Genomic DNA, 27,769 nt, shown 5'->3' with positions numbered 1-27,769 from the left:
TGTGTGTGTGTGTCAAGATATTTTTTCCGTTTTATAAGCTTCCCAAAGTTAATACTCTGAGCGGACGCAGTTTACCCTGCTTTTACATCGGTTCAACACCGGTATTTTAACACCGCCGAATTACGCCTCCTACACCGGTGTAATTTCCTTTTAACACCACGCGGAGTTAAAATGAGTCCATTTTTAACACCGCTCTTCTTACAGTGTATGGCCATTATAAAATTGACAACGATTATAACACAAATTACTGTAACCATTGTAAACTATTATACTGTGGCCATAGAAATTGTTGCATGTGCTTATTTCAATTTTTGTCAAGCGGCCGACATGTTGCTGTTTTACTATAATACCGTAGTATTTTAGACAAGAATAATTTCTCCTGTAAGCTCACTATTAACCAAAAATTGAATATTCGAAAGCTAATTGGAATTTTCTCGATTGGCATCAAATAATTCAAAAAGTTACGAATATGTTATGAATAATTCGAAAAGTTTCGAATAGTTTGAATTTATCGAATACATTTATATTAAAAGAGTTAATAAAAATTTATCAACTAGTTTTAGAATACGATCAGATAAACCTGACCTAAATGGTCTAGCGGCATTTTCAGTAACCCAAATCCACCATCAGCAAAATCCATTGACATAAAAGCGCGTATATAGACCTACCATGAAGAGAATTTGATACTGAGGTGCTATAACGTATAGAACATCAGAAGGTAAACAAAAAGTGAGATACATTCGATGGTTAGCTAGTCTCGTATTTCGTGAATTTCGCTCATATTTCTATTGTCTGGCAAATTGTCACCTGTCGACATTTCCAATTCAATGATTTATAATCAACTGAGTGTAACAAACAGATATTCAGCGTTAGAGAGAAAGATAAAGGGAGAGAGTTAAATGAGCGCAATAATTGTCAATTTATTTGTAATTTAAGTGCTTTGAAATATGACTAAGAGAACATGAAAAATGCATTTGATACACTTTTTTAAAGACTCTTGAACAAACGCACCACATCACCTTAAACTTCGAAACTGCTGTGTCCTACCAGCATTCTCACCAGTTCGTTGAACTTTCGCAAACGTGTGCTTCTTCATTCTACGATGAAAACATGCTTGTATGTAGTTGTGTAAGCCACGTCTTAGCCTTTATCGTCTTTACCACATGAAGTCTCTGCACACATAGTGCCGTTGTAGACAATTTGTGTTTTCCTGAAGTCGTCATACAAACGAAATGGCTCTTGAATCATATGAAAAACTACTTACTCATCAGTCATTAACATCCACAGTCTAAAGGCTTAAAAATTTAATTTTATATTTTTTGTTATCAATCCCCCTGTTTTAAACAAATGAAAAAAAAAATGTATTTGTTCCCATTATCTTGACTTGCGATATGAAATTTAGATCCGCGAATAAACACTATTTATTATTATTAATTCTGATTCGAACAATTAATAAATTTTAATTTGAATATTTTTCATTATTGCTAATATTGTATTTATATTGAAGGTCGAATAGCAGTTTGAAATTGAAAAAAAGGCCATTCGGCAGCCAAAATGGAAGTAGATTTCTCGTTGAATTTTTTTCACTGTTCACATAAAAGTTAATAATAAAATAAAATTTTTTTTTTACATTTTCGTAAAAATTCTCGAGATGATAAAACAAAGAAAATAAAATAATTCTAAGTATAATGTCAAAATTGATGCTAACTAAATGAACTTCAGAAGAATTTTTGATGATAATGCACTATATGTTTTGATTTGACGTTATTTTAAGATACGTATGCATATATTTAAACTATCGGACCAATGGTATTCCGGACCCTATTCGAAAAATTATGATAGATTATGGTTTTAATGCTCAAGAATTCTACCATAAAGACAAAGGCGATAATTTGCTTTCAATAAAATCTACTAATAAAATATTCTAAAATTAAAAATTGATTGTGATACATCAAAGTGTCATACTTGAAATTAGTACTGATATTTGAAATAAAAAGCCTATTAGAATACCAAACGACGAGTCGATATAGAAAATATTATCATTATAACTAATGTTAATCTTGTTATTGATATATCATATCATTTATACACTGTCAATTAAACGAAATTGTATATACCCACTGAATTGAGATGTTTGGATTTTATAATTGTCACACTGCGATAATATGAATTTAAGTAGCTCCATGAATGTACTAAGAAGTAGGAGAACTAATGCAATAGCAAAATTTCATTAAATAAATGGTAAAATAAGTAATTTCAGTGGTCTAGGCATATATATAGGCATGAAAATTAAAGCTTATTCGAAGAGCTTTCAGATGAATTTTATATAAAGTCGATAAGTTATCACATTCAAAAGATATTGAAGGAAGAATAAGTAAAAATATGAATTTTGGACATGTTGAAAATTTTGAAATGCTATAACTTCTAAACTAATCGACCGATTGAGCTCATTTTCAAACTCGAACAAGGTAGTCACCCACAAAATACGTATACTAAGTTTCAAGGTGATCGGTTTGAAATTGTGGCTATAATCAAAGTGAAAACCTGCATAAAATTAGTTTTTATAATATTTTGTAAATGTTCAAAATCATTTATCTACTAGAAAAAATGGTCCAATCAATGAGCTGTATAGTCAAAATTGTAGGCAATCGGACGAGCTTTCACATAGAACAAACAAAAATAAGCTATCTCTTTCCGTTTAGAAGTTACATCCAGTTAAAGCGGCAAACAAATTTTTTTTTGAAAATTTTACAAAATTTCAATTTACCATAACTTCTAAACTTATTGGCCGAATTGGCTCATCTTCGAACTTATCCAAGGTAATCGTCCATAGAATAAGTATACTAAGTTTCATTAAGATCGGTGTAGAATTGCGGACGCTATCGTTGGAGAACGGCGCGTTATATTATATATATATATATATATATATATATATAAATACATATATAAACTTTTGAACTGAATGTATTTCCTGACTCAGCTCATCGAGCTGAGTTCAGAGGTAGCAAAATTTTTCGAAAATTCCATCATGAGGACAAATACAATAGTTAGATTTTTATGAAATCTACTAAAAAATAAAAAAGAAATATAGAAGAGTGGTTGTGAATATTTTTTACTATTTTTCAATCTCGCGATTGCTATTTCACGAGTGAAAATTCACGGGACTGTGGTTTGCGCGCCGATCAACTGAAATATATACACAATATAAAAGTTTTTATTCGTTATAGGTACTTTTTTTTCACTCTTTAATATCACCGTAAAATATTTTGTGATTTTTACGAGCCTGATGAAAAACTTTTCAAAAGTAATTACATATTTCAATCTTTTTATTATTTTTTTTTATCTTTGCTTACGTTTTGTAGGGTTTTTTTCCATACGAAAAATTAATAAACAATTTAAGAACTATATAGATGCGCAGTAGTTAAATTAAATTGAAAAATTTTAATATTTATAACATTATCGTGTCAAAAAAAAAAATTTTTTCCAAACGCTTTCATGTAGACCATGAAATTAACGTAGAAAATACGATTACAATTCACGGCGCATGACTTAACTCTACAGAGTTACAGAAGCTGACGTAGATAAAATTGATGAGCGTGTTAACGAGATGTAGAATTATGTCGAAAAGAATCGTGAAAAACTTTACATGTTAGACTAATAGAAAGATATACATTTTATATTATCACATTTATTTGGAGGTCTTTTGTTTACTTTAGGTCAAATACTCATTTTAATTAGCATATTACATTAAACTTCATATAATACCGTAGTTAATTTATTTTTTATACCGTTTTTTATAAATACTTTTTTGCATACTCACGAAATAAAAAAAAATATCATTTTTGAGTCACGTAGTAATGGTATTCGATTTATTGTAAAAAAAATAAAAATAAAAATGCGTTCAAATTTTTTTATTGGAGTGATCTTTTTTTTAACGTTTTAAGAAAATTAAATTTTTTTAAATTCAATATATTAATATATTGTGAAAAAATAATTTTAGAAATTAAAGTAATTTTTTTTTAGAGAAAAATTTTCTTTACAAAAAGAAAATTCATATTTATTTTAACGATATGAAATAAACAAATGAAAAAAATCATTTCAGAGGAGTAGAATATTTTGAAGAACATAATAGACCAATTTTTATAAACAACTATTTTGTTTTTATCTCGTAAAGTTTTTTTCAATTTACTTTTTGTTTTGTTTATACTTTAATTATTTTCGTTGAGTATATTTCAGATGATTTTATTAGATGGTAGATTTTAACTGGATAAAATGACAGTATTCTTGCCGATAAATAAATTTGTCTCTAAATAAAAAATAAAAAAAATACTAAATCTCATGGGTAGTATTACGGCGAAAATTACCTTTACTCAACACAACTTAAACCTGTATACTAACAAGTGTGTATGTGTTTAAGTGTGTGTTTGTTTCCCCGGGGTGGTCTTGATTAACCCCACTAAAGAATGGCTACAGAATATTGCTCGTCATTGGAATTCATAAATTTTCCGTTGGAGCTCGTTTTATGAGATTCTTAATTTTGCTGTGACATCCAACGACCACTTATTATTCATTCCTCAATGTCATAAAGTAACTATTATAATAATATAACAAATAATAATTAAAAAAAAATAAGAAATTATTTTTTTTAACTTATTAACAATAAAAAAGTACATCAAGTAATTGATAGTTATTTTTTATTTTTCTGTAATATTTACAATGGCCATTTATTGTCAGTTAGTAATAAAGAATAGAAAAAAAATTTAAGATTCATATCTAAGAAATGAGAAATGAATAAAAAAAATAATTAAAAGAAACTTCTCATTTATTCAAAGTTACTTTATTGAAAAAATATATAGGGTATATATATAAATAGATTGATTACAACTTGAGATGCGCATGTCCATTCGTCCGTCATTCTCTCATTGTAAATTGTGGTCGTTGTATTCAAAAGGATGAACATGTACTACATAGATCTATGTATATATTGTATCTATAGTATATTCTTTTAATATCTATACATATATATATAGATAAAACATCAACCGGATATTTACATTCTACAGTAAACGTCGGGATGTACCTATGTACCTACTTTAATATCCTGCCATTGCCTCCGACAAACGCGAAAAGAAAAAATATATTCATAAGCATAGACCAAGATGAAGTAGGTATAAAAGATAATAAAAATAAAAAAAATCATATACTCCAAGTCATGATTTTATCTTTTATCATTCATAACATTAGAATTTACCAAGTAAAAAATTTTTTTAACTTTTATTAAATATCTTATTTAAATTTATTTATTTAACATATTTTCAGTGGAAAGTTGATATAAATAAAAATTTGATCAAGTTGTATAAAAAAAAAAATCTGAAAACCGCCTGACCCTGCGGGCCAGCCCCAAAACTTCCCGCTATTTTTGAGCTCAAGAGCTCGAAAATCCTATTGTTTGTACATTTTTAAGCTCAAATTCAAGTAATAAACGATAACAAAAAAAGATAATATAGTAAATAGTTTCTTTTTATTTTATGTCAGCAATATCTTTGGAAATAATGAACCGATTTTTAGGTTCAAGGTGACATTCAACGGAGTTTTTTAACTAGTAACGTTAAAATATAAACTGTCATCAATTAATTCAACAATTTGGACTTTGTTAGAAAAAAACGCTTTTTAAAAAATTTTTCAACAATGATTCTTTTTGAACAAACGAACGAGTTTTGATGGTTGGAGTGGTATTCGACGCCGCTTATAAAGTTTCAATGATGAATAAATTTTTGAATCAATCCATCGAATATGTCACAAGTTATTCGAAAAAAAACCATTTTTGAAAAAATTTCATTTTTGAAATATCTCCGAAAATACTATACCGATTATGCTCAATTTCTCACAAATTATTGGAATTAATGAGACGTTTCAAACATCACCTCAAAAAGCCAGTTCGGTTCATTCGTTTAAAAGTTACAGATTATTAAGCTAGATACGTACACTCTCATTAAAACTGAATAATATTCCACGAGAATTCAAATGTATTTGTTACGAAATATCGAACTATATTTGAACGAAAGTCTTTATATTAACGATTCGGTAAAAAAATTTATTCTTAAAAAGAGTCATATATTTGTCGCGTTTAGATCAATGTATAAGTAATTGATTGTATGTATTCAATATGGAAACAAAGTACTAGAAGCACAATCAAACCAAAACTCCCTAATTGGCTCCACAGCATAGTGGTAAAGCATCTGACTCTTGCGCATAGTGTGTTAGGTGCGCTGGGTTCGAATCCTCCATAGGACAATTGCGATTATTCAATTTTTACCTTAAAACTAAGCATGTCAGGATTATTTAATAAAGTATATTAGATGTAACATAATTATTCCAATACTCAATACAAAAAAAAAATTTTTTTTTTGAATTAGTTATTAATGAAATAATTGAAAGCACTATTCACTCGATTCATATTACTGTTTCTTTTGGATCAATACAATACAGCAACATGAAATAACTCAATTTTTTTATTGAAACAATTGCAAGGACAGTTTCTACCGACCTAAAAAAAAAATAACTTTATACACTAAAATTCATTTCCTTCAATAAACTTTTGACTTAACTGAAAATGCATACCTTCAACCACCTAACAATTCCCTTTGAGTGAAATTTTAAATGAATTTATAGAAAACAAAAATCATTATCGTATCAACACCATCAGTGACTTAAACTAATTTCTATTTTTTTATATGAAGAAAGTTATTCAGTTATATCAAAGACAACACAATGGCAAGCTCATGAAATCGATCAGAACACTATTTTTAAAAGCTTGACATTAAAACGGAAATAACTAGAAAACTATGCGGGATTTTAGAAAACTTTCTTAGAAATAATTCGTAAGGAATAAGATTGTCTATAAAAAAATCCTATGACATTTTGTGACAAGTCTAATAGTTTCGCCGGAAAAGTCAAAAGATCTTGAAATTTACTAGAAACTTGGCTTCAAGCACCGATAACTTTCGAACAAATGAATTAATCAAAAAATGACAAGATACTTTTTTTGTCAAGCATTCAATTCCCTGCGAAATCAGCCCTGAACTTATCTGTACAATAAGCCATTATCAAGGTATAAAATTTCAAACTTAAAATTTATTTTTTCCTATGTTATTGAAATGGGAAATAGGAAATTGCGATGAGCGACCTCTAAATATTAATATTAAGAGCTCATCTTTTAACAGGCATCTTATTTCACCTCCCCGCAACTATTTAATAGGGGGTTTCGAGAAAAAAAAATCAGGGCGTCGGTTGACCCTGCGGGCCAGCCCCAAAACTTCCCGCTCGAGGAGCTCGAAACCATTGTTGTGGATACATTTTTGAGCTCTTCAAGCTCGAAAATACTTTTGTGTGCCATTGTTTTCGAAAAAAACCGATTTTAGCGTTTCTTTCTCCCACGATATCTCAGGAACGAATTGACCGATTTTGATGGTTGAGGCGGCAATCGGCGTATTTTATTGAGTTCTAGAGCTGATAAAATTTGGAAATTGTTTGGTTCAATTGTTTCGAAGATATTATTCGCAACAAACCGTTTTTTACCTTTTCTTTCTCCCGCGATAACTCTCGAACGAATACTCCAATTAAGATGGCTAAGGCGGCAATCGACGCATTTTATCAAGTTCTAGAGCTGATAAGATTTTGACGTTGATCGTATAAGTCGTTTCTGAGAAATCAATAAAAAACAAAAAAAAAATATTTTTTTTTTGTAATTCGCCAATATTATCGAGTCTACTTGATCAAATGATCTGAAAATTTCAGAAAAGTTGATGGCCAACAAGCTCTTTTGATTGACCACACACACACACACACACACACACACACACACACACACACACACACACACACACACACACACACACACACACACACACACACACACACACACACACACACACACACACACACACACACACACACACACACACACACACATACATACATACAGACACTCGTACATCATTCCAAAAATAGTCAGAATATCTTCCTAGGACCTCAAAACGTCGACATCTGATGAAATTTCGATTTTCGCAAATCGGGGTGAAAACAATAACTTCCCAATTTTTCGAAAATCGTCGATTTTCTTAGCGGGAAGTTAAAAATAATCAATGTTTTGAATCAGTTTTATATATATATACATATATATATATATATATATATATATATATATATATGTATAATCCCATTGATGCTTGGTAGGTCAAAAGTTAGATAAAATATACAGAGTTTTCTATATACATACTTGCAAAAGGATTCTTTTCAATGCCGCCCACGCAACTCGCATATATGGTCCCTTATCTATCCATTATCCAGAGGCATTCGAATACGATGGAAGTCTTTCTATTCGTACTTTTATATACATACAGTTACTTTGTATGTATGTATGTACGTAATGTTGATCTCGGTCCGACTCAAAGGTAAAGAGATGACGAAAAGAAGTATCTAAAAAGGGAGAAAAAAAATGATAAAGAGAAAAAAAAGAGGGTAACAAGACAGAGAAGAGAGTTTCTCACATATTACTTTCTTTGGTGCTTCTGTATGCGAATCGACGCGTATCTCACATACTTCTGTCGTCGTAGGTCGTCTGAGAAAAGACGTTGGTGAAACGGCTCTGGTTACGCGGTTTGTATAGAATAGAGATCGGGCCGCGATGTCTGTACTGTTAAACGCTGGACACGAGCCCATCGTATCTAAGTATTTTCAAGTATTCATGATATTTTATCATATATGAGTGATACACAATGATATTTTTTATTGAGTTTACGTTTAACATCAAAGCCAAAGTTTTTTATAATTAAATTATTTGAATTTTTTTGAATATAATTTTTAATAAAAATTATTTAGGGTCATATGAGCATTTAGTGTTCATTGAAAAAATTATAAATGTTGATTAATTACAAGATTTGGTAATTATGGAGAAACACTTGGTTACTTATTTTTGGTTATGAAAATTCGAAAAATCAATACTTTTATTATACAATGTGTTTGTCTTGGTATATTTATAAAAAAAAATAATTATAGTTATCAAAAATAATTATTTGAATTAGCTTTATGGGATTGTAGGTTCTAAAAACAAACTTTTTTTTTGTTTTTTTTTGTTTTTGGAAAATAGATGTCAACAATTTTCTATACATTGTTAACCCTTTGTTGGTCACGCCATGAGCGATTCCCCGCTTTTTTTCTTTATTTTGTAATCTAAAAAAAAAAAGAAAATTTTTTAGCTTTAAACAATTCAACTATTCCTTCTTTAATCTATTTAACATACATTAAAAGAGTTTCTAAAGTTATAATTATTTATATTAATTATATATTAAATAATAAATGTCGAATGAACGTCGAATCACGGCGATTCCCCGTGAGCGCGATCAAACTACCCTCGCAGATTTGAATCACGGTGGAAACACCGTGGAAGTGTAAACACCGTGGATCCACCGTGGTTACACGGTGGGTTTGTTCCATTTCACCACCAGGTATACACAGTGTATCCACTGTGATTACGCGGTGAATTTACCGTGATTCCACGGTGGGTTGACCACTGTGTATACACGGTGTTCCCACTGTGATTACGCGGTGCATTCACCGTGATTCCACGGTGGTTTTTTGCTATTTCACCACCGTGGTTCCACGATGTATCCACCGCGTAATCACAGTGGGAACACCGTGTATACACAGTGGGCAACCCACCGTGGAATCACGGTAAATTCACCGCGTAATCACAGTGGTAAAATGGAACAAACCCACCGTGTTTCCACCGTGATTCAAAAATGCGAGGGTAGACAGTGAAATTTTATTCTCAACGTTGCCACATATACGGAACTGAAATATAGAAGCTAGTATGGCTGTCATAAATTGTCAATAGATTTGGCAACGTTGTAAGAAAATTAACATAACGGCGATTCCCCGCGACGCGACCAACCACTAATCTCTACACTAACTGGATAGCTGATACCACTGATCTCTATACTAACTGGATAGCTGATTCTATAGTCCGCCATTGTCACCGATCTGTGCCTACAGTAGCGCCATCAAATAGTTGTCAGAGAACTAAATCGTAGCCAGCTGCGCTTGCGCGCCCATAATTTTTAACATGGTGATTAGCCGTAAGTTTTCACGTGGTCAAAAAAGCATTACAGTTACATTACGGCAATCTCATAGAGTAAAAATATCCATTAACACGTTCACCCACTGATCTCTACACTAACTGGATAGCTGATACATATGAAAGAATTTAGAAAAAATAGGCCTTGCCTGAAGCGAAGCCAGCGCCGCCAAATAGTTGTCAGGGAACTAATATGAATATAAGAGCGTAGGCGTTAAATAAAAAAGAACACACATAGGGAAACTTAAATTACGAGAATGTTACTTCGAAGTGTGGAAAGTTATTTTACTAGAGTAATTATCAGCTAAAGTAAATAAAAATAATTGTTGAAAGAGTAGCAAATGTAATTAGCATATTATATATTAGTAAATTGTATAGTATATTATATAGTACTAATAGAGTAGTAAATTAAATTAATTCAGCTTATGTTGAGAAAATAATTATAACATATAAAGAGCAAACTTTTTTATATAATTTCTATCGTTAAATATCACAATGATAATATTTCCAGACATACAAATTAATTGTTTAGAAATGATCAATTGAACGAAAATAAATCGATATTTCTTGTGAAATTTATAGATTTTTGTAATAATAATGTAAGAATAATGTTAAATAGTGAAAGATTTTTTATGAATAATGCTTAATGATGATCAAAATAGTTAATTTGTACCGTTTAGTGGAAAAAATTGAGTTAAGAACGAAAAACTTCAGATTTTAATTTTTTCTTCGATTTTAATCGTTAATAACTTTTGAAGAAGTGAATTTAGGCTAAAATATTAAGAGACCTTTTTTGTAGAGCATTTAATTTCTTTCAAAAATTATTCATGCTTTTTTGAGATATTTACTGATTCGTCAGTTACAAAATTCAACAGTAAAAATGTTAAATCGAAAAAATATATCAATTTATTAAGCTTAATTGATCGGAAACGTCTTGTTTGACGAAAATTTTCAATCAGATCTTTTTTGCAGGGAATTTAATTTTACCTAAGAATAAGTGAAAATGCATTTTTATTACTCCAATGTTTTAGCAGTTCTGACGTAAAAGGTTTCTTATCATTTTTTGATAAATTTGATTTTTAAAAGATTCAAGGTCAAACTTGGATTCATGATAAATTTAAGTATTATTTGACGTTTTCGACGAAATTATCAGACTTATCTTAAAATGTTGTAGCTTTTTTTTGTAGATTGTTTTATTTTCTACAAATTATCTCGGATAAAGTTTTCAAATTCTTAAAAGTTCTTTAGTTATTCGCGTTTCAAAGTAAGTAAATAAAATGGACCAGAACAAGATTTCTTGGAACAAATTAAAATGTAAATACAAATAACTAAAGAACTTTCAAAAATTTAAAAAACTTCATAAGAGATAATTTGTAGAAAATAAAACAATCTACAAAAAAAAAGCTACAACATTTTAAGATAAGTCTGATAATTTCGTCGAAAAAGTCAAATAATACTTAAATTTATCATGAATCCAAATTTGACTTTGGATTACTCTCTAAAAATCAAATCTATCGAAAAATGATAAGAAACCTTTTTTGTAGAACATTCAATTTCCTACAAAATTATGTATTGGTCTTTCTGATATAATGATCTGCTGATAAGTTATTATTATAACATTTTAAAATTCTAAAGTTTGAAAACATTATTTTCGATATCATTTTTGAAAATAAAAATAGTCAATTTTTTTTAATCAGTCTAATATATATATATATTAGGGTGATCCAAAAAATAACAAACTTTTTTTTTTTCTTCCAAACAGGTTCAAAAGTTTCATTTAGATAAAAAAAGACGTCTGTGAAAATTAGAGCTCTTAATATTAACATTAAGAGGTTCCTCATCGCACTTTTCTATTTCCCATAAGAATAACATGGGAAAAATTTTTTTTACGTCTTCTGATTTTTATAAGTAGCTAACGATGCATCATAGGAATAAATGGCAGGCATATTTTTGTAGGGAATTGAATGCTCTACAAAAAAAGATTCTTATCATTTTTTGAGGAATCTATTTGTTCAAAAGTTATTTGAGGTTGAAGTCGAATTCATATTAAATTTTGAGATTTTCTACTTTTCCGGTGAAACTATCAGACTTATTACAAAATATCGTCAGACCTTTTTTGTAGACAATTTTATTCCCTAAAAGTTATTTCTAATAAAGTTTTTTCGAATTCCGCATTGCTTTCTAGTTATTTTTATTTTAATGTCAAGCTCTTAAAATCGATCAGAAGACTATTTTTTTATGAGCATCACATTAAAATAAAAATAACTAGAAAACAATGCGGAATTCGAAAAAACTTTATTAGAAATAACTTTTAGGGAATAAAATTGTCTACAAAAAAGGTCCAATGGTATTTTGTAATAGGTCTGATAGTTTCGCCGGAAAAGTAAAAAGATCTCAAAATTGAATATGAATTCGACTTTAACCTCAAATAACTTTTGAACAATTAGATTCCTCAAAAAATGATAGGAATCTTTTTTTGTAGAGCATTCAATTCCCTTCAAAAACATGCCTGCCAATTATTCCTATGACGCATCGTTAGCTACTTATAAAAATCAGAAGACGTAAAAAAAATTTTTCCCATGTTATTCTTATGGAAAATAGAAAAGTGCGATGAGGAACCTCTTAATGTTAATATTAAGAGCTCTAATTTTCACAGGCGTCTTTTTTTATCTAAATGAAACTTTTGAACCTGTTTGGAAGAAAAAAAAAAAATTTGTTATTTTTTGGATCACCCTAATATATATATATATATATATATATATATATATATATATATAGGGGAGGGTGGGGCAAAGTGGGCCCCGTAAGCTAGAAATGGGATGATCTTTACTTTTTTTTACTCGTTACACTACTTTTTAGGCCCTTGTTTGTTATTTAACATTGATAAGCTGTGTCCATTAAAATTGAAAAAACGAAAATTAGGGGCAAAGTGGGCCCCCTATCTATAAAAATTGTGTGATAAATTTATTGCTCGTTTTACTTTTTTTAAATTCTTCACTTCGAAAATGTTATGAATAAGTTTTTAAAAATAATAACTTTGTTGCGGTGAACGTGTTAATGGATATTTTTACTCTATGAGATTGCCGTAATGTAACTGTAATGCTTTTTTGACCACGTGAAAACTTACGGCTAATCACCATGTTAAAAATTATGGGCGCGCAAGCGCAGCTGGCTACGATTTAGTTCTCTGACAACTATTTGATGGCGCTACTGTAGGCACAGATCGGTGACAATGGCGGACTATAGAATCAGCTATCCAGTTAGTATAGAGATCAGTGCGACCAACGAAGGCGGGCAGTGAAACGCGATCAACGAAAGGTTAATAGTAGTTTATGCTACATGTGTACTAAGGAGCAAATAATTTGAGGTATTTGACAATCACGTTGTTGCGTCATGAGCGTAAGGCTTATGATGTACTAACATGAGGACGAGTGTGTTTGTCACTTACTCGCCTACATTACCAAACTCGTGAAGTCAACAAACCCAATGACACTCTGTGTCCCATTGCAACCTGAGCAATAATAGTTTCACCAGTTCTTGACACTGAACTTCTGTTCAATGATACACTACATTTATGTAGTCATTGTACCGTCTGTATACAGTTTACTCTAGCGATGAGTTCAACAATTTTCATCAATCCCTGCTGCTGCTTTCGTGATGATGTGAAGATTCAGATGATGTCCTCGTCAATAATAATCATGGCTATTCCCGTCATACCTTCTGTACTTGTAGGAGTTGCACTACATATTGCGAGGATGTATTCAGATGTAATTTGAGCTTATTTGTTGACTAATCGCTGCTTCCCATCGTAGTACACAGGATCTATTGTGCCACGGAATGGCACTCACCATAACGAACTGAACTTTCCCTGGATGTGATCTAATAATATATTCTGTAAAATAACTTTTTAATATTAACTTATTGTAAACACACTGAACTTTGTACTGGCAATTGGATTTCCAATCCCACTCCTGATATGTAGCGAAGATAGCGATCATCACAATCATCTTCATGTCAATGTATCATAACCTTAAAACGAATGACGTGATTATGATTGTTATGTTCGTTTCTTAGTCCACCTGTAGGACACAGTATCTTTTCAAACCCTGCTGTGAAAGTTCAATTTTCAAGAAGTAAAAAATTAGAATTTTATTTTTAATCAAATTTTTATGATAGAATTTGATCATATTTAGTTAATATGAGTTTAAATGCCCGATGAAAAAAGATTTTATACAATTATATATAGACTATATATAAATTGGATAGAAAAAATGGCCCGATCCAATTGTATACAATTTGTATAAAATTGTATATAATTATATAGACTTGTATACATTTTGTATAGAATTGTATACAATTTTTATACAGTTGTATACAATTGGATCGGGCCATTTTTTGTATACAATTTTATAAAATTGTGTAAAATCTTTTTTCATCGGGTGTAGTTCGATATCGATTCATACATGGATATACCTGTATACATATGTTTATAAATAACAAGACTGCTATGTCTATCTAATGAATTTTATTTTAATTTATGTACAGAACCAAATTCATTATTTGGTGCATTATTTATGTAGGATGTATCAATTCGATCATATGAGTTAAGTAATGCTACAGATTGTTCATATTTATCAATGAATAGAAGATTAGAGGAGCAGACTATAATCCAGCTTTTAGTTAGATGAATTTTTTATAGCAGTTATTTTTTTACATCTCCCGGGAAAAACTGATCAGATATGAACAAACATGAGTCTTCAGGCCTGTTCAGACATGAAAAATGAACAGGCATCATCAGACCTGATCAGGTCTGTTCATGCCGACCCAAATAAAAAATTACATATGTAAAATGGCCCAATATAATTATATATAATTATGAATAACTATTAGGGTGATTCGTTTTGAACGAATATTTTTTTTTTTCCACTCCCACTTGAAAATATTGTTATAGACATGGAAAAAAAAATTCCCTGCAAGTTTCAGCCCTAAATTTTAATTTTAAGTACTTTATATTTGATTTTGAAGTTTTCCCGTTTAAAATACATAGGAAAGTTGGGATTTTTTTTTTTAATTCTCTATAACTCAGCGGCATTTTAAGTTATCGGATCGCCGTTTGCGGCAATTTGTAGGCAATCTGATACTCTTCAAAAGTTTCCTTAATAGTTTTACTCGGACTCTAATTGTTTTTTCTGTATTGGTTCTGAAAATAGCTTTTTTAATAATAATTTGGGTTTTTAGTTGATATTAACTAAATAACGAAATTTACAGAAAAAGTGCAGATAACGATTTTTTAGGAAATTTTATTCGCTACAAAAAAGGTCTTCTTAGTTAAGTGGCTTAAGTTCTCCGTTCACGTGATATAGGGATCTTAGTAATTTTGTAAATAAAATATTTGTCAAAAATTTTTCCAAAGTTCATCAATTTGACCCCTTCTGATTTTAATGACTGGATTAAATTAATGAAAGGAAAATTATTTACTGATTTAACATTGAAATGAAATAGCATTTGGTGAAATTTTTAGACAAATATTTTATTCACAAAATTACTAAAATCCCTATATCACGTGAACGAAGAACTTAAGCCACTTAACTAAAAGGACCTTTTTTGTAGCGAATGAGATTTCCTAAAAAATTGTTATCTGCACTTTTTCTGTAAATTTCGTTATTTAGTTAATATCAACTAAAAACCCAAATTATTATTAAAAAAGCTATTTTCAGAACCAATACAGAAAAAACAATTTGAGTCCGAGTAAAACTATTAAGAAGACTTTTGAAGAGTATCAAATTGCCTACAAAATGCCGCAAACGGCGACCCGATAACTTGAAATGCGGTTGAGTTACAGAAAATTAAACAAAAAATCCCAACTTTCTTATGTATTTTAAATGGGAAAACTTCAAAATCAAATATAAAGTACTTAAAATTAAAATTTAGGGCTGAAACTTGCAAGGAATTTTTTTTTCCATGTCTATAACAATATTTTCAAGTGGGAGTGAAAAAAAAAATAGTCGTTCAAAACGAATCACCCTAAAAACTATATATAATTATTTCTATAAAAAAAAAAATAACAATAAAAAATTTGAGGGCGTGCTGAAATCGGGCTGTGGACTTCGCGCTCGAAAGATTGACCCGCTACCCGTTAACCTAAGAGATTGACATGAAAAGTAAATTTCGTATGAACTTCAAGTAATGTAAATCTTATACATGATAGATTCTTAGTCAACAAAATTTTATATCTAACTTATTAATGATTAATTATTGATATATAGGTATATAGAATTATATATAAATACATAAAATCGCAAAAACGATTGTATAAAATTATTCAAGTGATTCGTTTTGAAAGACTACACGAAAAAAAATAATCGTCAGCAGCTAACGATTGGCAATCGGTAGCCGCTACCGATTAATTTTCGGTGACAGCTACCGATTACCAATCGGTAACTGGTACCAATTTCAATCAGTAGCAGTTACCGATTGAAATCGGTTACTGCAACCGATTATTTTGGTAACTGCAACCGATTACTTCGGTTCTACTGATAAATTTCAGTGGACATGAAAAAACTATTACTGAGGGATGTTACGCGGGATGTATGTACGAGTCTGCGTGTGCGTGTGTGTGCGTGCTCGAGGGCGCGTGTGTGTGTCCGTGCATGCGTGAGTGCGCGTGTGTGTCCCCTGTGTACGCGCATGTGTCGAGTGCGTGTGAGTGAGAGTGTGTATGTGTACGTAACCGATACCAAAAAAATCGGTAATAGCTACCGAATTAATCGGTAACAGCTACCGATTATTTTTTTTCGTTCCTCTTTTAAATTTTAAATTACTTTAAAATAAAAAAAAAAACAGAAGTAGTGATGAGCATTAAGAAGTAGTGATGGGTATAATTTATTATTCAATTTATAAAATTATTTTGTCTATCATTGAAAACCTACTGTGGGGTAAATTCATCTATAAATATCGCTATATAGCTAAGTTTTTTTTAATTTAATCCAATATTTCAGGCTGGATCAGACATGAACAGGCATGGTCATGCATGATCAGGCCCGAAGTATTTAATGCTTCAAACATGATCATGCATGAACAAGCATGATCATATCTGACATTAGACATGATCATACATGATCATGTCTAAATTCAGGCCTGATCATACATGAACAGGCATGTCCATGTCTGAACATTTTTTCCCGGGCTATTATCGGTACAATAAGTTTTGCAAATTTTCTTGGCATATCGAACCACTAAGTTCAATTAGTAAATAAAATATCTCAGATCGAAATATCTAGCTTCAATCAGTTCTCATCAGACTCAAGTAAGCCTCAATCAAGACTCACTGAGCTAAAAAAGCATTTTTAGCCTCAAATAATGCTCAAAGAACCTCAAATAATACTAATTGAATTGAAATTACAGTCGAGCATCATTTGAGACTCATTGAGGTTTTGAACATCATGTGAGGCTCAAAATACATTTTTTACTCAGTGAGGCTAGATTGAGGCTTACTTGGGTTTGATAAGGCTAGAATGAGGCTAAATATTTCGACCCGGGAGCACTCTTGAATAAGTGCAGTGAGTCAATAAGTGAGAACTACCACAGGTTGCAAGCTAACTAATAATATTATTAATGGAGGAAAGTAATTTTTAAAATGATTTTATACTTCTAAATTCAATGTATATGTTTTTCTGCTGAATAAAACTATTCTTTTCAAACAAAACAAAAACTACAATCCAGCAATAAAAAATTGAGCAGCATCAATGTAGGACATTAGTTGGACATTTTTCCCAGGTTTAGTCATTTCAACTCATATTTTGAAGTAATGTTTCCTATATTTTTTTCTCCGTGTAGAAATATTTGGTCTATGTAATTGAAAATTGTCATTCTTTTGCGAGAGTAATTCGGATAGCCTTCATTTACTGTAAAAGTGCAACACAGAAAGCTCCGTTCATCCACTCGAGTGCGAAAGAGAAAAAAGTGCAAACCTCACTTAAAAGAAAAAAAAAATTTCTTTTTTTTTTATTATATTTTCGTCCGAATTAAAAAAAAACTATCTATTTTTATAATTTTAAATCGATGTCGATGAAGATATATTTAGTATAAAAATAATCTTTTCAAGAATTTCTATTGCCTTTTTTGCACATTAAATTAGTGGTTCTTTCAGGCAATAATTTTATCAATGTTATCAGTTTTAGTCATCATATAGACAGTTGTACAAATTGCGTAATTAATTGAATAAATTTAACAAAATATTCATACGCCTATAAAAATATTCAATAATAATATTTTAAATTTTTAATAAAAAGATAAAGAGTGAAATCATAGATTCATGATAAAACCTATATCTCCGCGTGGGTGAATGTTGGATGAAACGTAGTATATCTATCGTTAAAATAAAATATAGAAATAAAAATACGCGTATGAATTCGATAACTCGTTTGTCCGGTGTCATACATTTAAATATAGTTGTATGAACTCACGCCCAGTATGAATTTTAAAAAATATTTATGTATCCATCGAATCAGAGAAAATAATATAATTCGTTGTCGTCGATTCATTCTACATCTATATAATCAAATATCATTGAAGTAAAATATAATTCAGTGGCTAGTGGTTTCAAAATTAAATTTTCAGTTCAATATTAAATCACGGTTTGCCCTTTCCTGAATACCTAAATACATTAATTACTCATATAATTAGATTTAACATTGTAATTCACGCTCTGAATGGAACACTAATTGTGACAGCATTTAAGGTCTCATCTTGCTTTACTATTGAATTTAAAACCCAAGTTTAGTTAGAGTAGAGTATATCAACGATTGAATGTCCAAATAAAACTGATTGCGGTTACTTAACTTTTGAATGATAACGAATGAGATTAAATAGAGAACAAGAAATCGTGGTAGTTCTTATATATAGGAATCAGAAAAAAAAAACGTAAGGAGAAGTTGAAGAGGAGAAATATATTACTGATGATCGGGGTTTTCTTTGGTGTCGAAGGCACTTGACAAGAGTACAGTTGAATGAATCTGATCCTTCGTACAGTCTACAGCCTGTCAATATCATTGTCAACGCTCGTTCAGTATATTATTGCAAAAGGTTCATTCATGTACCTAACCATGAAGTTAATCGGCTATGAATTCAGTCGGTAGACATATAGAAGCATATCCAACTTCTGTTGAAGACAGTTGATGAGGAAAAGATCAGTTGGATGAGCACATTTGGCTGCTACATAGTGATGCGATTCAGCGCCATTGCCAATATGTATAAAGGTGGGCTTGCTTGTTGGATGAGTTGCAAGGGTTTGCTAGTAAGCTATATAGAAGGGTTCTGGAAAAGGGGTATTTACACTTGAATACGAGCGCTTGAGCTTATCGGCGCTCCGATGGGAGTGTGGCTTGGATATATTGGTTCCGTTAAAGACCTGATGAAGCCTTGGGACGATATCAAACTTATGTCTCTAGAGAGAGGAATAGAGAGAGTTAAAGTGGACGAGAACGGGATAAAAAGAGACGAAACTTGTGGATATTGGTCCTCGGGAATATTCCACTCCATAATCCAACAGTTTGCTTACTTATGTACATGAACTACAAACTTTTTTTTTTTGCTCCCTTCTTTCTTCTTTAGTTTTTTATCCTTCATAATACTGATATGTGTGTATGTGATTTTTTTTATATGCACTTTAATATAAGAGAAAAATCGAGGGTCGGAGAGAAAACTTTTTTTAGTATTATGCCTTTTTAGTTTTCGCTGTATAAAAACTTTTATTTAGATATATATTGAATTTTTGTTGGATCACAAATAGATTTTTTAACTTTTGAGTTTAGAATGTTGAACGTTCGAAGAATATTTATAAAGTACATTAAATAGATTATTTGAAAGATTTTTGTAGTATGTTTTCTACAGACTTTATAAACTTGTTTTTATAGAAAGTAAACTTTGATAAGTTCACGTGTAGTTATTTTTTTATTTTTTTTCATTTTATAAAATTCAGAGTTAATGTTTAAATATTTTCTTATCTTTAAATGTAGTAATTATACTTTACTTTTTTATACATTTTATTTTTGCATCGTCCCGTAACATTCAAGAACATATACAAACTAGAAAAATAATGATTCACACTTTAAACATGTAAATAAAATAAATATTTGCTTAAAAAGTGGTTTTTATTTTTTTTTCTATATGTTGTACCTTTTTTAAAAATTTTAAAAGCACTTAAGTCTATAGGAAATTGGATGAGGAATCCAAAAAAAATTATTTCATAATTGTACCAGAACCGTAACATCGTGAAAAGTCGAAATTAAAACTAAAAAGTCATTTTTTTCGAGGTTGTTGTCGACCGATCAAGCTCCCAATTTTTTTCCGAGGAGCTACTATCGACCCCCAAAACATATCCCGAGTATAAGTCAATCGATAAAATAGTCTCTGAGAATATTCATTTTATCTGATTTTTACATATTTGGCTTTTTCTCGAAGACCGATTGGTTTCAAAAGCTGAAACTCTCAGGATCTTAATATCTTATTTGTACCTAAAAATCCCCGCAGTATCAAGCCGATACCTTTCGGGGGCAAATTCACCATGCTTATACCCCTAGGGCCTTTAATTGATAATTTATCCAAAACCCAGTTGAATTATTTTGCTCTACCACTATTATTAGAAATTACATTTATCATAAAATTACGGTTGCTGATTGCAAATAATAACGGCCTAACAAATATTTCAATTATTAGTTGTGAATAATTTTAATCGGAACGTTAAAATATTCACTTATTTAAACTTATTTTAATTCGAAAATAAATAATTATTAATTTAAAAAATCATGATAGTAAGTTAATTGCAAAATTAATCAAAAACTTGGGTTAGCCAGTTCTGGCCCAAGGATGGGTAACGATAGGTATAGCCGAATTTGGGTACTCCTACCTTAGCCCAAGCCTGGGTTGCCATTGGACGGCCAAGGGAGGGGTACCCTGTTTTGACCCAAGCTCAAGTAATCATTGTAACGGCCAAGGCTAGGTTACCCAGTCCTGGCCCAAGCCTGGGTTTCCATTGAATGGCCAAGGCAGGGGAACCCAGTCTAGGCCCAAGCTTGGATAGTCATTGTAACGGCCAAGGCTAGGTAACATAGTCCTGGCCCATGCTCGGGTAATGATTGGGATGGCCAGGACTGAGTACCCAATCGTGAGCCAACCGTGGGCCAATATAGGTGTGCTAAAGTTAGGTCAAAAAAAATCGAAGAAAAAAAAATTGTAACTTTTTTTCTGAGTTCGAAATTTATTTTTTTACATTTTTTGGAAATTTTTTATTTTTTTTGTCATTTCCTTGCATTTGCTGAGTCACCAACGCAAAAATTTGAGAAAAGTCGGAAAAGAATAATTTTTTCGTTTTGATTATGATTACACAATCAAAGGAACAAAACTTGTTCCTTTAATTGTTTAGCAAAACTTTGATCGATGATTCCCAAAAAACGGTTCGACAGATCAATTTAAAAATTTACAGGGGTCTTAGGGGTACATTAAGCTAAAAAAGTCCCTGGCAACATTATTTTTTTCATGGATATTTTGCAAAGTAGTGGTTGATTTACTAAAAAACCAAAAAAGTCATTTTTTTGTACTGACTTCTAATGGATGTTAAAAATAAAAAATTTTTTTTTTTTTTTTTTTTTTTTCAAAAAATGATGACAGGGTCTTGTAAGGAATTTATTCAAGTTTTCAACGCCGCCCTTCAACTTTCTGTGCGATCATTGGTACCTGAAATATCGATGATCAAAGCCAAAAGGATCATTTTCTGTTTGAAGGCTGATATCTCTGCGACAAATCGTCCTACGAGGTTAAAAAAAAACCAAATTGAAGCTGAATAAATTTGCTAAACGAGATATGCATTCGTTTAGTTGAAAGAATTTTTCCGCGGTCCGTGGGCTCTACGGAAAAAAAAAAAAAATTCAGAAATTTTTTGTCTCGCGGTATTTCTCGTTTGCGCAATAACCGGAGCTTTTAAAAAATTTTGAAAAAATGCACCAAAACTTAAGATTTGAAGCTATAAAATGCTTTTTTTAAATTCTCGATACGATTATTTTTCACCAAGTTACAGCCTTCCAAAAATCACTACAAAATTTATAATATTTTTCTGCTCCTTTAATTTTTTGCATTAGTGTACATTACTTCAATATATATTATTCGTATAAAAATACCATTATAATGTATAACAATATGGCTAAATCTCTGAATAATTCAGTTTTTTCGAGAGAAAAAAAAAACAGTTTTAATTTTTTTTAAATATGACGTACCGTTTTGATCGAATAAAAATTTTCAGGGATTATTTCAGATGTAAAGAAATATAAAAAAAAAGTTGGTTTCATAATTTTGCTCGAACATTATCATAGTAAAAAAAAAAATTCAAAAACAGTCGATCGTTTTTTATGCTTATTATGAAGTTTAAAGTCTGTAATATTCTCCACTCTGATTAACAGAAACGATCTGAAACGATTTGCAATGTTAAATGCTTATGAGAAGGGTAATTTAAAAGTATTCAAAGTATTCAAAAGCATTGGAAAGTATTTAAATTTTTTTTTATCTAATCGTTTTAAATTGATTCTTTTAATAAGGGCAGAAAAGCCTTCTTATAACCTTGTATTGTGACCAAATTTGATTTGAATCGATTTAGCAGTTTTCAAGAAAAAAATTATTTTTGAATATTTCAGTTTACTCAGAAACTATTATAGATAGAAGTTTGAAATTTTGAGGGTTATCGTATGATTTTTAGTACCAACATATCCTCAAAAGAAGATTAAGATATTTATAAAAGGCAAATTCACTATTCTTATCATTCTATGGCCTTTGTCAATATTTTATTGAACCATTGTTTGACGTTTGTCTATTGTTCATAAAATAATATAAAAATTAATTTAAAAATACGGAGTATTTGGCGCACGTTCAACGAAGATTTAATGCAGCATTACGCTTGGAAGAGTCTCAGTGACTACAAATATATATGAATTCCGGAAACAGTTCTCTTCTCTTCTCCCCTGAATCGTTTACTCACGCGTGTAGTATGCGTGTGAGTCTCATAATTTTCTTGGCTTGTCCAGCATTATATTTTCAAAGGATTTTTAAAATAAAATGAAAGTACTCGAAAAATAATCCCTATTCTATACAGAACGAGTTATTTTTTTGCACAACAATTTTATGCGTGTTATAAAAATATATTTACATATTCGATCAACCATAAATCATTTTTAAATTTCTGATTCTAAAAATAGAAAATTTTTTGATTTATACATCATACTTATATTAAGAAATAATTGAAGTCTACTAAAATAATATGTTATTTGTTAAAAAAATTTATTGTCACACATTGTGAATTTATAAAATTATTATTTTAACATTTACAGTATCAAAGTACATTTTGTAATTTATTGATAAATTTATGAAAATATCTAATGTTTTTTAACACATCTTCCAATCCAAGTGCGTCGATATGCTTTCGAGCAATAAATTTTAGGATTTTTTTTATACGATTCAGGCATAACATTGTGACCTTTATGAGGCATTTTAATGTGTAAGTGATTACGTATAGCTGAAAATAAAAAAAAAAATTTCTTAGTTTATTTTTCTTTATAATTACAGTTGATTACCTATTACCTATTTTTCTATATCGATATACATACTACATACATACATAAAAAATTTTGTTGGAACAGAGTTAACACAAAAACTATAAAATATTTTGAAATGAAAACTTGAATCAATATGCAAAAATTCAGCAGAGGTAGTTTCAAGTCATTTATTTTCTGATTCACTTATGTATATTTATATATAATCTATTACTACATATGTTTGAAGTTTGGATATTTTTTTTTTTTTTTGATATTCTCTGCTTCAGCTTAGTGGCTTAGAAGCAGATTAGCTTCCCATTTTATTTCCTTTCTTAAGTTTAAATGTTTAATCACTGTTTGTAAAATTTATGTACGAGAAATTTTGCAATTATTGAAACTTCATTTTCACTCATTGTTGATTTTATTATTGTTTTATATATTTTCATTTGTGTGAAATTCAGAAATATAAATTTTAAATTAGAATCTTAAATATCAAACAAATAAAAAATTTTTAATTACTGTCTATAAAAGCAGCACGTAAAATGAAACTTTTGATAGGTTTTATGATACATCGTTGATACAGTTGAGTGATCATGTATACTATTTTATTTTTATTGTGAATTCAATAATTTTATAGTAAAACCAATTTATTGGTTTTGTAAGCTCATTAAATAATAGTTGTAAATATTATAAATTTATCATATCTACTTATATTTTTATAGTGTCATTGCTCAGTTGAAAATTTTGAGTTCTAGCTTATAGAAATTTAATGGTTAAATATTTTGTGTCAATTATTTGACACCATCAAGTGTAAATTTAATTAAAGTTGAATGTGTTATCTGATCTCAACAAGTTTTAAACCTGTATTATTGTTTGACACAAGTATAATGTGTTACGATTAACACAAATTTTTCAACTGTGTGGCTAGGGTATTAATCTTATTATTATTTTATTTTTTTTGAAAAAAAAAAAGAAAAAAAAAAAAATTCAACTTTAAAAATAGTTTTATGCATTTCTGTAAATCATGAATCACTTTTTTTCTTCAATATTTATGATAAACATTATTAAAATTTCATTTTCAATTCTATTTTGATAATATAGTTCTGGGATTGGAAAGTAGTATTTATATCCTGTATGATATCTTTAGTTCTTAGAATAGATTTCATCGCAGTTATAGCTTTTTAAGTTTAGAAATTAATCATTTAAATTCATTTTTAAATAACCCATTTATTTTGAAATACAATCAAAGTAATCTTTTTGAAATAGTTTAAGTTTATTTTAAGGTCTGATATCAAAAGAAATTTTGCTATTGTTCGCTTAAAAATTAAAACGTAAGAGTAAAAGAATTTGTTAGAGAAAGTGGATCCATGTCTATAAATCAAGCCTATTATAAGACCATACTGCGTATTATTAATGACCATAAATTTTTTTTAAATCAAATGAAATATGTATATTTAGATCATACACGGTAAAAATCGCTAGTTTATCCAGATTTTATTTCAATCCGAATTCACTCTGTCATTCGGAGTTCCGGAGTTAAAAAAAAATCACTCCGCATGCGGAATGAATAGGGATTTTTTATCGGCGGAGTGATTTTGGAATAACATGGATTTTATTTCGATCCACATTTACTCCGGTCCGGAGTTTTAATACTTGAATACATTTATATTTAATAGAAACAGCTGTTAATAAGAAACATAATTATTTCAATAAATAATTGATTCAAATATCAATAATTAAACTTAAAATATTATGTTTTTAATTTATAAAATGTTTTAGTTACTCAATAAATTATAATGTCATCTTTGTAATCATTTAAAGTAATACATAGTGAAAATAGTAAATTATTAAATAGCTATAGTGATATAGTTTTTTGGGGAACAGTTGATATTTTGGCGCAATATTAAATTTTATCTCGTGGTATTGCTGATGTTAGTCATAAGACAGTTTGTGACTCAGTGGAATATTATTTGTGAAAGTTTTATTATCAGCTGCTTATAATTTTAAAAAATCATTTCGCGTGAATATTTGGAAATATAGCTCTTAATTATTTCCGTACTCATTATAAATGACAAAATATCAAAGACCTAATCTCACTATGTATATAGTGTGCAGATATTTAATGAGCAGATGCGGATAAAAATAGTAACGACACTGATTTTTCCAATTTCTGATTATTGTACTGCAGCTCAGTGATGCCAGAACGTGGGATTTTTTTACCCCCTCCTGCCATTACACTCCATGCTATTTCACTACGGGAAGGGGTAAAAAAATCCCACGTTCTGGCATCACTGCTGCAGCTTTTACTAATACTACAAATAGATTACAACTTAAATCACAAAGGAAGCTGAATGCGTGTGTTAGATTCATTTATAAAATTGCTAAGTTTGAACATGTCAGTGCGTATTATAAAAGATTAGGTTGTTTAAAGTTAATATCAAGGAGAGACTTTTTTATTGCTTGCCTATTTTACAAAGAAATACATTTGAACTTTAATCAACTATTCAGATCAAAATTAGAGTTTCTGCCTGTTTTGTTACGTAGAGGAGATAAGGCAAGACTACTTAAGAATACCAAAATGTAGATCATCAATATATGAAAACTCGTTTTTAATTCATGGTATGCATGTATAGAATTATTTACCGCCAGAACTAATGACAATGCAAACTTTTATAGAATCTAAGATTGCTTGTTTTAATCATTTTATTGAATATTAATAATAATTAATTATTTAATCTTTTTGTTAAAAATGTAAAACATACACACGTATATATTTTATAAGATTTTTTTTGTATTTCATGATGGTCCTCAGGGAGCTACGGCATTAGAATCAAATAAATATATTTATCTATCTATCTATCTATCTATCTATCTGTCTATGCATTAGTAATTTTTTTTATAATTAATATTCTCCGAAACTCCTCTTCGGAGTGAAATTCACTCCGAGGGAATTGAATAAATAAAAAATCACCCACTCCGCGTTCACTCTGGATCCATTCCGCGCTCACTCCACAAATTTTTAACAGTATGATGATTATTTAATTATTTATAAAGAAAAAAACTTACTATATTGACTTCGTTGTTTAGTACTGCTGAATGGAATTATCGAACCAAGCAGTACAAATAACCACAAAACAAAATACTTTGTAACACGCATCGTTATTTAATAAGAAATAGTCTACCAATTGTAAATAAATTTTATATAGAGAACAAAAATCGTATTTTTTTTTATATAATTGTAGTTTCTATAACGATGATCAAATTTTAAATATTTGTATAAGCTTCACCTCTGGGCAACGCCATTCTTATACTGATTTAATATTTCATTATTTTTATTTTTCGGCATCATCATTTCCCATTCTCGGCTTTTTCAATCTAACTGAAAATAACCATGCCTGAAATAACCCATATGTACATACATCAACAGATACACACATACGTATAGACAACATACACACACACATATTTTAACAGCAACTTCAAAACTCTTTTAAATAATTACCCTGACCTAAAAACGTAAGTTTTACAAAGAATATATAATTTTCCAACTGATTGAAGTAACTTTTATTTTCCTGTATTGTGAGAACGTCTATAAAGTTTTATATTTACGAACAGGAAATGAAGGATACGTTTATGTATGTTTATCATAAATTTATATTACTTACTATACTGTAAAAAATCGGGAGTAAATCCGGAGTAAATACGAATTTTATTTCAATCCGCATTCACTCCGGTCCGAAGTTTTAATACTTAAATAAATTTGTATTCAATAAAAATCACCTGTAATGGGTTGCCTTTTTTCTTAATTAATTATGTTGTGGATTTATAATTAAGTAAGGACCCACACATGTGTGAAAGAATTTAGGTACTCTCGCTTACCTTGTCCAGCTAGGCTCAGTGAACTCAGGACGAGGATAAGTCCCGTTCTGGGCCACACAATACTTAATATTAAGAGGAGAGATTTTTATATAAAATTTATGAGGAAGGTTGATTAATATTAAATAATTAAATTATCTAATAAAATTTAGACTGTTCTGACATTTATTAAATAACGAAG

At 29.8% G+C, this 27,769-nt stretch overlaps 1 protein-coding gene and 1 long non-coding RNA gene across 6 annotated transcripts in view; one reads left to right on the top strand and one right to left on the bottom strand.

Annotated features, from left to right (window-relative positions):
• Positions 1-27,769, top strand: part of LOC130668618 (EGFR adapter protein-like) — a 374,416-nt gene that overhangs the window by 74,338 nt on the left and 272,309 nt on the right. The window lies entirely within an intron of this gene.
• LOC130668623 (uncharacterized) lies at positions 23,442-27,048 on the bottom strand. Its single transcript, XR_008990060.1, has 2 exons — positions 26,779-27,048; positions 23,442-23,693 (listed from the first exon to the last, which is right to left on the bottom strand). It is a non-coding gene; the product is annotated as an uncharacterized LOC130668623 (long non-coding RNA).

The sequence above is a fragment of the Microplitis mediator genome, chromosome 5, assembly GCF_029852145.1.
Source record: "Microplitis mediator isolate UGA2020A chromosome 5, iyMicMedi2.1, whole genome shotgun sequence".
NCBI lineage: Eukaryota > Metazoa > Arthropoda > Insecta > Hymenoptera > Braconidae > Microplitis > Microplitis mediator.
This window is presented reverse-complemented; position numbering and strand designations above follow the sequence as displayed.